The 12,070-nt window shown below is 42.0% G+C and overlaps 1 long non-coding RNA gene across 3 annotated transcripts in view; it reads left to right on the top strand.

Moving 5' to 3' along the window:
• Nucleotides 1-12,070, top strand: part of LOC143381801 (uncharacterized) — a 303,885-nt gene that overhangs the window by 219,441 nt on the left and 72,374 nt on the right. For 2 of the 3 annotated variants that reach the window (XR_013088894.2, XR_013154552.1), the window contains exons 3-4: nucleotides 2,859-2,928; nucleotides 7,230-7,400. This is a non-coding gene — a long non-coding RNA (uncharacterized LOC143381801). The remainder of the gene's footprint in view (nucleotides 1-2,858; nucleotides 2,929-7,229; nucleotides 7,401-12,070) is intronic. The other variant, XR_013088895.2, reaches the window with a different exon arrangement.

The raw sequence follows: 12,070 nt of genomic DNA, 5'->3' as shown, positions 1-12,070 counted from the left end.
TAATGAAATCAGCTGATGTCAAATAAGCTTGCCCAGTGACTATGAATTCAGGCCAATTAATTATATTATTGATTCCAGTCCAGGGGTGGCAAGGCAGCTGGGTGGTAAAAATCCATTTCCAATAAAGGAGATCTATCCAGTAGCTTGGACATCTGTGTTTGAGATAATCAGCCCCCTATTTGGGGAAGTCTGGACTAGGGCTTTAGCCAAAGGGGCACCCAGCTACTTGCATGCCTATTAATTTCCCCCATTGAAAACCTCCTCTCTTCTTTAAGGGAACCTGTCCTGAATGGATCATATTCCTTTCTAAACCAAGGAGGGTTGTATCTTCGGTTCTCTACTCTATTTACTGGATCTTGTGTTTTGTGTCCGTTTTCAGCACCTTTATTCCTCTTCTCTTCCTCCCCCAATCCCTCCCCCACCAGGCAGTATTTAAGCAATTCTTCTTCTTCTTCTCCTTCTTCTTTTTTTTCCCCAATCAATCAACAGATCTTTCCCGAGGTCTAATTGGAAGGAATCCTCCATCTCTTCCCAATGCTGCTGATTAGTAATGTTTGTGGCCCGACTTCCTAAAGACCAAATTCTTGGATCTTAGCTTGTTAAGGTCTTCTATTATTAATGAAGATTATGAAGATTATATCTACTAATGCTGGGTAATTTAAAATGCTAGGAAAAGACCATACTTCTATGAGGAAGTGAGGTAGATTTTCATAGTAGATTGATTGTGCTCATTTGTATTCCTAGTGAGAAGTTCTTAATGTGGATTGTTTTATTTTTACCATTGCATATGGAATTTCTATGATCTGCAAATGTACAAGTGGGCATGAGGAGTATGTTAGTGATACCTGACTCTCAGTTGTTCGTGCAGAAGGAGGGTTGCTTGCAGAATCTGCAAACCAGAGGCTCCATGGGCATCCACCATCAGATGTGTTTGGTTAGGCCAGTAAAGTATTTTTAAAAATGTGAATTGGTTTTCATCATCACAGAATTGGAATAATTCATATAGAAATATTTCCCCTAGATTTTTCTGAAAATCAGTACATCTGGCAACAGTAGGCCCCGTTTGGATTGGCAGCCATGAACAAAGTGGGGGAGCAGCAGCCCCTTCCCATGGGCAAGAGTCCTTCCCTTGCTGACTTCTTCCAGCCTTTGAGTGTGACCTCCACTCTATTTTAGAACTACTTGGAATTTCCCACTTTTTCTCCTATTCATCACTGATGACCAAACTACCCCCCCCCCTTTTTTTTTTTTGGTACTGGGTATTGGACTCAGGGGTGCTTACCCCTTGAGCCACATCCCCAGCCTTTTTTCTTTTATTTGGAGACAGGGTCTCATTAAGTTGTTTAGGACCTTGCTAAGTTGTTGAGACTGGCCTTGAACTCACAATATTCCTGTCTTAGCCTCCTGAGCCTCTGGGATTACAGGTGTGTGCTACCACGCCTAGCCAAACTCTCCTTCTTCATGTTGCTTTATAGGAACTTACTTGTGTGTTGACTGTGAACTCAGCCCTTCATGATTGTCTTGGAATAAAACGTTTCTCAGGAGGGAAGATCAAGGAAGAATGGGAGGAGTCCTCTCTCCATTCCCTCAAGGAGGGACACTGCTTTTATTTCCTCTTCCTGTCCATTGGCTGTGAAGATAATAATTGGTGAAAGCAACATGAGATTGGAAGGCAGGGAGAAAAAGAAAGAAACAAGCCCAGAAATTCAGCAAATCCCCAAATGCATCTTGAGCAGTTGAATTGCACAGGACACTGAAATAATGTCACAGAAAATCTTTCCCATGATTCGAACAATAGGCATTCCAATCTAAGCACTACACACAATGGCCTAGATGGTTTGTCCACATGGCCTATGCTCATAGGCCCCTAGCTAGTCTCTCACCTAAACAGTGAAATGTTTCTGTGGTTGGCTGAAGGCATGGGCCCCAGATCCACTAGATAGGGAGTTTATCAGGTCTCCAATCTCTTCCAGAATCCAGTTTTTTCTAGTTTAGGGATAAGGAGTGGGCACACCTATGGTGGCCCTTCTCAGGAAAGTAGAATCTAAAGGGAGAAACAGAGAGCTTTCCTCAACCCATCTCCATGTTTTGGCCTTTGTGATGTGGTCTGAGAAAAGGAGGTGATTTTGCATCTGTGCATTTTTCTGGCTTTCAGATCCCTTCCCTCCAGGGGGGTCCCCAAACTTGGTTTGGATTGGCAAAACTGGCTGAATGATGACCAAATCAATTCTGAGAACTCTCTCAGTGTTAAAGGTTTCCAGCCCTTAGGATCCATAAAAGCAAACAAGATAAAGTTACACTCAAAATAGGAGCAATAGGAAAAGAGGTCTCCTAGGGTTTACCATAAAAATCAAATTACTCCCAGGACCTCGGTGACTGTTAACTCCCTGGGTTCCTTGTGTCATACCGTCATTACACCGTTAGAGTCTTTCTCACAGATCTACGTTTTGTTGTCTGTGCTCTCTGTGTATCTGGTCACGCGCAAACCACCTGAGTCCATACCATGATGGGTGGTGACATCCCACAGTGGATAACAAATGAGATGACACCATAAAATTTCAAAATCGAGCTCCTTAGATGAAATTCCTTCTGACACTAGGGACCAGGGAAAGAAAGTATAAAGAGCAAGTGACATGGCGGGTCTGTATCAAAGTGCCAGCCCCAGCTGTGGACTAAAGAAGTGCTAAGTTTTTGTGGGCCACCTATCAGTTACGACTCTGACCCTTTCACAGTGCACGCCTAACTTCCTGTCATGTTGCTTTATTGTTTTAAATATCCACTCACATGTTCAATGGTAACAAAGGAGCTATGATTTCTTGGTAATTCGTTTTGTCATATTTTTTCCTTTCTTCTCCTAGAATATGCTCCCCGTGGGCAGCCCCAGGAGTCCCCTTACCTAGAAGTCAGAAAGGGGAGAAACTGCACACAGTAAGTCAGCTGGTTTTCCATCCTATCTCCCTCTTCCATCAGTGATAGAATGTCCAAAAGAGCTGAAAAGCCATGAGGGAGGCTGCTGGGGAATTACTGAAACCTTGCTTTTCCTTCATCCCCGTTTACATGGCTGAATGCATTTTCTAGTCTCTATTGAGGAAATAAGGCCTAGGAGTAATTTGAAGGAGTTGAAGTTTATGGAAGGGTGGAGAAAGAAAAAGACCCACCTGTCCTCCACAGTCTTCCAAGTAGATTACCATAGAGAGCCGAAGAATAGAATCTAGAGTGGATCAGTTGGGCCCGCCATACACTCATCAAACATGACATGCTTGTCTCTTGGAGAGATTGACATCTCTCCAGGCGATCAGGCTCCAACAATACCATGGATGCTCACTTGGGAAACGTCAGAGATCCAGATTGTAAAAGTCTTGGAAAAGTTTGTAATTGGCAGAGAGTGGTGCCTGGGGTCTGTAATTAGTTCTATCCCAGAATTGCAACCTTTATCCATACATGGCTAGAAACAACAGAAAGTATTTGAATGGATATTTTAATTACAAAGTAGGAGAAAGGAAAACCTACAATAAAGATGTTGGGTTCTATTGGCTATAATCTTGGAAATGTCTGAGGAAGATATGCTTCCACAAAACTCTCAACAGGTTCCTCACCTAAAGGGAAGAGACTATGTAGGTAGAAAAGTAGAAGAGACTAGAATAACCTTGACATTATTGTTGCAGAACATTATCATTGCATTCCTCAAGACTTTCTTGAACAATTGGATCCCCTTATAGCTAGATCACTTTGCAACCCTGAGATAGGACCACATTTGAAAGTATACCTTTCCAGAGGCTGCTGTGCTCCTGAGGGATAGCATTTATAGCAATAATCACCATGGATTGGTGGCATTTATTTGGGAATACATGTACTGTTCAGTACTTTTAGCCATAGATACTGAAAATTAGAAGACATAAAGGAAAAAACATCCAATTTCAAATATGGCTGGGAAAATTATCCTTTATTTAAAAAACACTATCTCTTGGCTAAATTTAATCATATTTTGGATATATGTGGAGCAAATATATATATATAGTCTGAGGAGACCATAGGTTACATAATTTTGTTCAGTCATTTTCTCTTTCCAATGCATAAATTCAAGGAGGGAATTAAAGATTGGTAGTTTTATTTTGTTATTTTTTTTTTATCATTGTGAAAGGTGTCATTCATTTTTCTGCAACCTGGAAAAACAAACCACTAACAGAATGAAGCAAAGTTGGTAGAGACCATGGTCAGAAACAGCTGATTACTTGGAGACTGGAGGAAATGGAAGTGTGGTTGCTATTAAACTAGTAGCACTGCATGGCCACTCGGGGAAATGGTAGGGATAGAAAGTTCTTTCCGTATCTGGCCACAAAATGCTCTAAGCTATTTTTCAGAGATGGCTACTGGACCAGCAACAGCAGCAGGAATGTAAATTCTCAGGCCCACTCAGACCTACTGAGTCAGGAACCCTAGAGGTGGGTCCTCCAGTCTGTCCTGTAACCAGCCTCTGGTGGTTTTGTGGAGGGCCAAAGGGTCTCTGCAGTTGGAAGCATAGCTTTGCTGTTCTTGTATTTGGCCTCTGTCTTTCTGTCCCTCCATAGCATCAGCCTTTTGTTTACTATGTGCCATTATAGTGTTGATAGACACATTTTAAATGACAACTTGTCCCTAAATACAAGCTCAGGTGAAGTCAGAGTCCTGTGTTCAATGCTAGAGGAAACCCAGCTGGCTGACTTTGTGTTCATCTTCACTGGGCACAATCCCTCATGATTTTCAAGGATGACTTTGACCATAATTGGTTTTCACCTTATTGGGATCACTTTGAATCCCAGACAGATTCTGCTGCACTTATCCTGCCTTAGTTCAGGCCACTCCCACTGTTCTGGCTTCTAATTTGGAAAACCCATGCCCAGCACATGCCCAACCCTATCCCACTCGGCTTACTTTGCCATTCAATCAAGATTCACCTACTCCCCTATTCTGATAAAACTCCAGTGGCATGATCTACAACACAGGATTTTTTGAAGAGTTTTTTCCTCACTTTTCAGAGCTTTAAAGCACAGTGTTCCCCCAACCGTCTTCTCTTGTACTTGGGATAAGTATCCTGCATCATCCTTTGGCATTATTGAAAGGCTTCTTGTTTGACTATCAGAGGTCTCAGGAGAGAGACTGATGTAAAAGGCCTATTTAAATCCAAAGATAACATAGAGAAAGCCCTTTTCTGTAGAAATAAATGTTCACACTATTTCCCAGGGAAGATGCATGAGAACCCTGTTATTTTGCTAAGGTGTAAGGCAGGATTTGCACTCAACACTGTTTCTTATGTGGGAGCCAACCCACCCTCCATGATTCCTTGATAGGTGGAAGTGCAGTTTGCTTTGCTGGGTTTAACCACATACCACGGATAGAAATGAAAGATTAAAAACCAGTGAAGAGGGGAGTGAGAGAAATCCAGCCCCTAGAGTGTGAAACATTGCAGCCTGTCTGGCCCCTGATGTCACACACAGATATTACACTTTGCAATTGCCATTGAATGTTGGAGGTTTCACGGATGATCACTCTGCAGTGATCACAGAGGCCACCTGCACAAAGGTCCCCTGGCTGGCTCCTTCTTGACATCCACTACTCAACAAAAAAACACTAGCAGGAAAAGATTTACGATTTGGTGTGCAAAAGACAAATGGTTTCAGTTTCTGGATGCTTTAAGAACAAATTTTTGTACATCATATGGTTAAAATTGATTTCTCTATTGACTTTTATATGGGACGGGGCCAAACTAATGATGTTAGGTAATCAATATGAAAGGGCTGTGCATGAAGAATTAAAAACCACAATAATGGATTGCTCTGGCAAAAGGCTCCTCCTAGCAAGAAAAAATAGAGGGCTGGTCACATTCAAAGAAGGGTGTACTAAGAGCCATTCCCTTGGCTCCGACACTCTTGGCAGACTCAATTATAGACTTGTCTGAGAAGTCAGCCCTGGGTCAGTTAGATGTCTTTGCATGAAGATTCTGAGTTCTCTGGGCTGGTGTTGCCTGCCTGTGTGACTTGCCTTTTACTTCCAAGAAATAGCTCCCAGGGTGCTGCTGTTTGTTATAATTAGCTTTGACTATCAGCTTTTCCTGTTTAAGCCTGTGTGAAGGACCAGGCCTCCTTGTAACCCACTGAGAGGAACTGAGCATTGCTGACCACACTCTTTCCCTGACTCCTACCATATGTTTGGGCCACTAGCCTCCCTGTGTAACTGCTGAACATCCCAGGGCATCTGGATCCACAGATCTACCCCCCACCCCACTCCTCACTTCCCAGAAAACATGTGCAGAATAATACAAGGGCATTAAATTAGGCCTCATTACCTAGCCAGTTGGGCCGTCCAGCTCTCCCGCACATAATAATGAGGTCTGATTTATTGTGATCATTATTCAGGCATTACAGGTCACTAAATAACATGCTCTGCCCACACATGTCTTCTGAGCTAATAAATATCCTGAGAGGAAACATTCTTGAGGGCGTGAGTCTCAGGTTTGGATCGGTAACTCCAGGCTCATTAATTGTGTGAAGCACTTTGCCTATTGCTCACATCATCTTGGGAATAGAGATGAGAAAAAGTCTAATGAGCAGCCTTGAGGGGGAAGTGAGTGAGGACTAGAGAGACACTGCTGGATTCTTTGACCTGTGAGCACAGGCCAAGGTGGGCCCACTAGTGGAGCGGAGAGAGCTGAGGTTGACCCCAGGCTAGTAAACCATGATGCCAATTCCATAGTGCCTTTTGCATAGTCTTTTGGGAGCTGGACTTGGGGTTTCTCTCCTATTGTGTACTCCCAGAATATCATAGGGAAGTTTTCTATCACTTCCTGTCTCTCTCTCTCTTTCTCTTACCTCTGGGCCTTAACAAATACTCTTCCTCTCTATCTGGAATCCCATCTCTCTCTTTTTCTTAATATGTTATTGCTTTTGGAGACTCAGCTTAGATGTCATCTCTACCCAAAGCCTTTCTTGGTCTTGTAGGACCAAGTATTCCCTAATGTATCACCCAGTACCATTTGCATTGACTTGTCTCTACTGTCTACTAGACCTCAAGGGCTCAATCTGAATCTTATCATTTGCTATATTCCTAATGCCTACAGCAGCCCCTGGGATATTTGCTTGATGAATAAGGCATAAATGCCTCAGTAAAAGGGAAGAAGTATATGAAACCAATGCCTTAAATGTGGTAGTGCCAGTAGTAGAGGGTTGTTTTTAAACCTGGCAATCTCTCTTCAGGGAGAAGAGGCTCTTAGCCACCTTGGACATCACTTTCCTGAACTGCTCATTATTCAGACATATATCACTTTGGAAACATATATCAGACATATATCCTTCTCCAAGGAAAGAAATATGATTTGGTTGATCTTGTATACCTGAGGACCTGGTGTGGCTCTTGGCATCTGGCAGGTATCTGTAACTGCTGAATTTGGTTATGGGCACTAATAGCTGGGCTTCCCACTGACCAGAGGTGGGGGACACTGCCCCCAAATGTGACAGGAAACTGGTTTGTGGCTCCTTTTTGGTACCTCCTCCAGGTAGAGAGGCTAAAAGGCAGAGAAAATGCAGATTTGTTAACTGTATGGGCCCAGGTGCAGCAGGTTGACACTGTTGTTCCTGGCCACAGGATTTTCTTGTGTAATCTCAAATCACAGAGTACTGAGGTTTCAGTTTGGGACATAATACAATTACGAGAAAATGATCCCATCAGTGGATTATTACAATGTCCACATTTAATTTTTTGGAATTGCAATATATATGTTTAAAGGCTAATTTGCCTTAAGGAAGACACTGGGGATTGGAAAACAGGATTAAAAATAATCCTTTGTTTCTAACTCATAATGCCAAGTGTGTAACTAGTAAATACTAAGTAAATCTGACCAATATAGCTACATTATTTATGGGAATAATTTAGGATTATTTGCTTTATAGAAAATTTGCTGGAATGCTTTAAAAATTACTGAAATTAAATGAAATCAGGCCCTGAATTATCCATGAGTGCAACTTCATATAATCAATACTTCAGCCATTCTGGGATGACATTACATCTCAAGACTATTTTCTAACTTAATAAGATTAGAAATAATAAACTGATATTATTTCTTTGTGAATTGGGGCTTCTGACCTCGTAATTTAATGCCTTCATTATTGCACAAGGAGAACAGCGAGAGATCCACTGAGACCCACATACTCACAACTACATTCTGTCCAAGCGATAGCCTGATTCCTCTCGTTTTCTTTGGATGGTGGGTTATGTGCAATTGAGGAATATTCTTAACTTATTTTTTGAAAACACTCTGAGCATTATTTTCAGGAGAGTAGCATATCTATTTTTTAAATGGAGAGTTTTTATTGATTCAATAACAGAGCCCGGGGAAGATAAGATGACTTCTTCCTGAATTGTGTTGTTCCAGATATTTTCAGGCTGGCCATGACGTGAGCTCTGTCAGAGGGCCATGAGAGAGTTTGTTTTCGTCCAGCCCAGGCTCCATGAGACTTGTGGTTCTTGCTACTTTTTTACTGCTATCTGGGAGAAAACGAAGGAAAGGATGTTAATATCAGAAAGTTCTGTGGGGCCAGAGGTGGGGCTGAATTCCTGTCCTATTTTCTCATGAGTTCTGTTCCTGCCTCTTCTGAGTTGGGGAGTCTCTTGAATCTGCCCATATTTAAGCACTTTCTCATGGACCTTTCCCATTGCCTGAGCAGCTCAAAGGGAACTTCCTGCCCTTCTTAAAATATGTTGGGCCCACATCTCTGCTCAGGCCCCCTGGTGAGGCCTCTTCCCAGAGAGCCACCTGTGGTGAGAAACTGATGGATGACTGGATTCCCAAGGCCATGAACCAGACTGCAGATTGGGAAATGCAGCAGCATGCATGGGAATGTCCTGGGGAGAAGGGCAGTGCTAAAAGGAGGCTGGATCTGTTCTATTTAGGGAGCTCTGTTTAAAAACACTGAACACTAAGGACAAAGGAGGCCATAATGAGGTCTTAAATTGGCCAGGATAGTAGGAAACTGAAATCTCTCTGGGTGAATGGAAATCACTTGTCCCCTGGGTCTGTTGACTGTGGGTGACCCATAGAAATGGTTCTGTCAGGGGAAGGCTCTGTTGAAGGTTACTTGGGCCCACTTGGTTTTGGATGATACCACATAGTGCCATCATGGCAGCCCAAGGTATTCCAGCTACTATCATAAGTATTTTTCATTAATCATCTTGCTTCTCCTTAAATAAATCCCAATTGTTAGAAGTAGACATCAGTATTCCACATTTAGACACTTGAGGCTTACTTACCCTTAGTCACCCAGCTGGAAGGGGTAGGCCTAGGATTTAAATCTTGAAGGTCATGTGCTTGTAACTATGAACTCTGTAACATAGCCATGCCAGAAAGATGCCAGAAAGGATGGTGAATGTACAACACTTTCAGCTTATTCTAGCTCCTTCTCACATAATTGGCCCCAGTTTTGTAGAAGGTGGCTCTGTATCTAAGAAATTTCGTAAATAGGGAGCTAGTTATTACTCAAAAATAGCACTTGCTTCTGGTTACTTCACTGAGTCTCTAAACATCCTTGGAAATGCCAGCATTGAGTAAACTTTCATGGTGATCCCAAAGTACTCCCATCAGATCTGAGTTGGCATGGCCCCCCGGGGATACTTATTTATTTATTTTAATGATGCCACATGGCTATGAGAACAGTAGAAGAACTCTTCCTTTAATTAATTAATCCTTTTGCAACAGGCATTATCTTGGAGATTCGAATAGTAATGGTGACTGTGACTGACATTTATGGAGTGCTTATTATGACACACTCTTCTAAATCCTTTATGTGCAATCTTAGTTTGTTGCATTCTTATAGCAACTCTGTCAGTAAAGGTTATTATACAACTTATTTCTGCTCATCTATTGGCTGGAATGAGTCAAGGGAGGCTCAAACCAAGTCGTTGGGGCCCAGATAAAATGCTGGGCATTATGTTATTAAAATAAATAGAAGGAGTAAAACTAGAAGGACAGTGAACACCTCTGCTCACTCTTTGAGCAAATGAACTTGTTCTTGGAGTAGCCCCCAAATTGGCCTTTCTTGTCTTCTCCTCTACTTAAGAGGTTCTTAATTTCACTGAGTTGCTCTAAATAGATAAAAGACAGAAAAGGATGAGAGGGGAAGATGAACAAAATTAAGAGTTTCTTCTGGAAACCTTCTTTCTTTGGGCAGAACCAGTGCTTCTTGTTCATGAAGTTCGCACTTTTGCCTGATTTTAGAAGTTATAAAAGCTGTTCATTGGTTCTCTTGATCAGTATTTATTGAAAGCCCATGAAGTACCAGGCCCTGGGTCTAAAAAGATGCACCAGATAGACAAGGTTTTTGCTATTAGAGAATTTATGTACTATTTGGGGGTGACAGTGGTACATAAATAAGTGAACAGGTAATTTCACAAATATATGTGTGTAGTATGTGTGTTAGGTGGAGACACACACACACACACACACACACACACACACACACACACACATCTCCATCCAAAACTCAGTTGCTTATAACATCAAGCATTTATTTTTCTTGCTTGGCAGCTGCACAATTTGAATATCCAGTACAAAATGAAAATATTGGTCCCCTTGTTAAGAAAATTAAGAATTTCAAACAATAACAGGAGAACATTAAGCTAAGCTAAGCTCTCAGCTCCTTGCACAACTGCACAGTTTAAGTTCTTATAAAGTTGGCAACATTTGCAGGTGCAGAGGTTGACGGAGCTTTGCTCCAGGCTTTGTGTTGGCTTCATATCTGCTCTGAATGTTTCCACATTTTCCATGTCATAGGGTATGTTGTCTTGGGGGCAGAGACATAGCAGGGAGAAGGTTTTGTGTGTAGAAGCTTCTCAAACCACATTAGATAGGCCTGCACACATGGCTGGGGGAGTCAGCAGGGCAGCTACTCCTGGTGCACCATGTGGTTGGAGGCTGTTCTTGTAGCCTCCCCTTTCCTGCACTCTTTAACACTAAAGAGATGCTTCCTTTACAATCCAGTGAATCTAGTTATTATTTCCTCCTTTTCTCTTGAGCAACCAATGAAATGCCTAAGGGTGATTACACAGCAGTCTGGTGATTACACAGCAGTCAATGGTGCCCTATGATCATAATAGTTAGACTCCCAGTGTACAGTCTTGGCACCACTGATATTTTGGGAACACAATTCTTTGCTGAGGGCTAGTGGAAGCTGTCCTGTGTACTGTATGTTTAGTGACATCCTTCTTTCCACTATTTACCAGCAACCAACCCCCAGTTGTGACAACCAAAAGCAACTCCAGACATTTCAAATGTAGTCCCCTGGAGGGCGGGTGTCTGAGAACAATTGTACCCTCCCCTATCTTGTCTCAGTTACAATAATAACATTAATAAATATAACTAAAGACATTAAAAATTTTCCAAGTATTCTAAAAATTTTACTTGAATTATCTAAATAATCTAATAAATAATAGGGGAATAATAAGTAATAAGAAATAATAAAAAGATTAATAATAAAATAAGATTAATCATAAGAAAATAAATAATAAGAGGAAAAATAATGCTATGGAGAGTTTCCATTTGCTTTCCATTGTACAGAGGAGTGAACCAAGGCATTCAGCTGTACCACGCTACTGCTGAGGACCTTGGGTAGTTTTCTTGCTGCTAAGTTCTAGGTGAGCTTCAATCCCACCATCCAGAAAACTTAAAGAAGTTGACCAATAATTACCTCCATATTCCATAAGAAAGTTGACATTGGCTTCTTGAACATTTATTGCATTTTATAAACACTGTATGCCAGCTGCTGATTCAAGCACTTTTTGGATGAGAACTCTTGATTCTTGTCACATATGTCCCATTGTTACCTCCTCATAGGGATGAGGAAATAGAAGCATAAAGAGGTTGAGTAACTCATTGGAGGTCACACAACTAATAAGCTGCAGAGCCAGAGTGCATGGGGTTCTGGCTCCAGAGTCTGGCTTCTGCCCAGTATGCTAGGCCTAGTCCCTGGTGACCGCCAAGGCCCATGGTGCTGCTGGGCTTGGGGGAACCAGCAGGCTTGGGCAAGCCAGGAAGGGAGGTGCTGGA

The sequence above is a fragment of the Callospermophilus lateralis genome, chromosome 1 (genome assembly GCF_048772815.1).
Source record: "Callospermophilus lateralis isolate mCalLat2 chromosome 1, mCalLat2.hap1, whole genome shotgun sequence".
Classification (NCBI taxonomy): domain Eukaryota; kingdom Metazoa; phylum Chordata; class Mammalia; order Rodentia; family Sciuridae; genus Callospermophilus; species Callospermophilus lateralis.
This window is presented reverse-complemented; position numbering and strand designations above follow the sequence as displayed.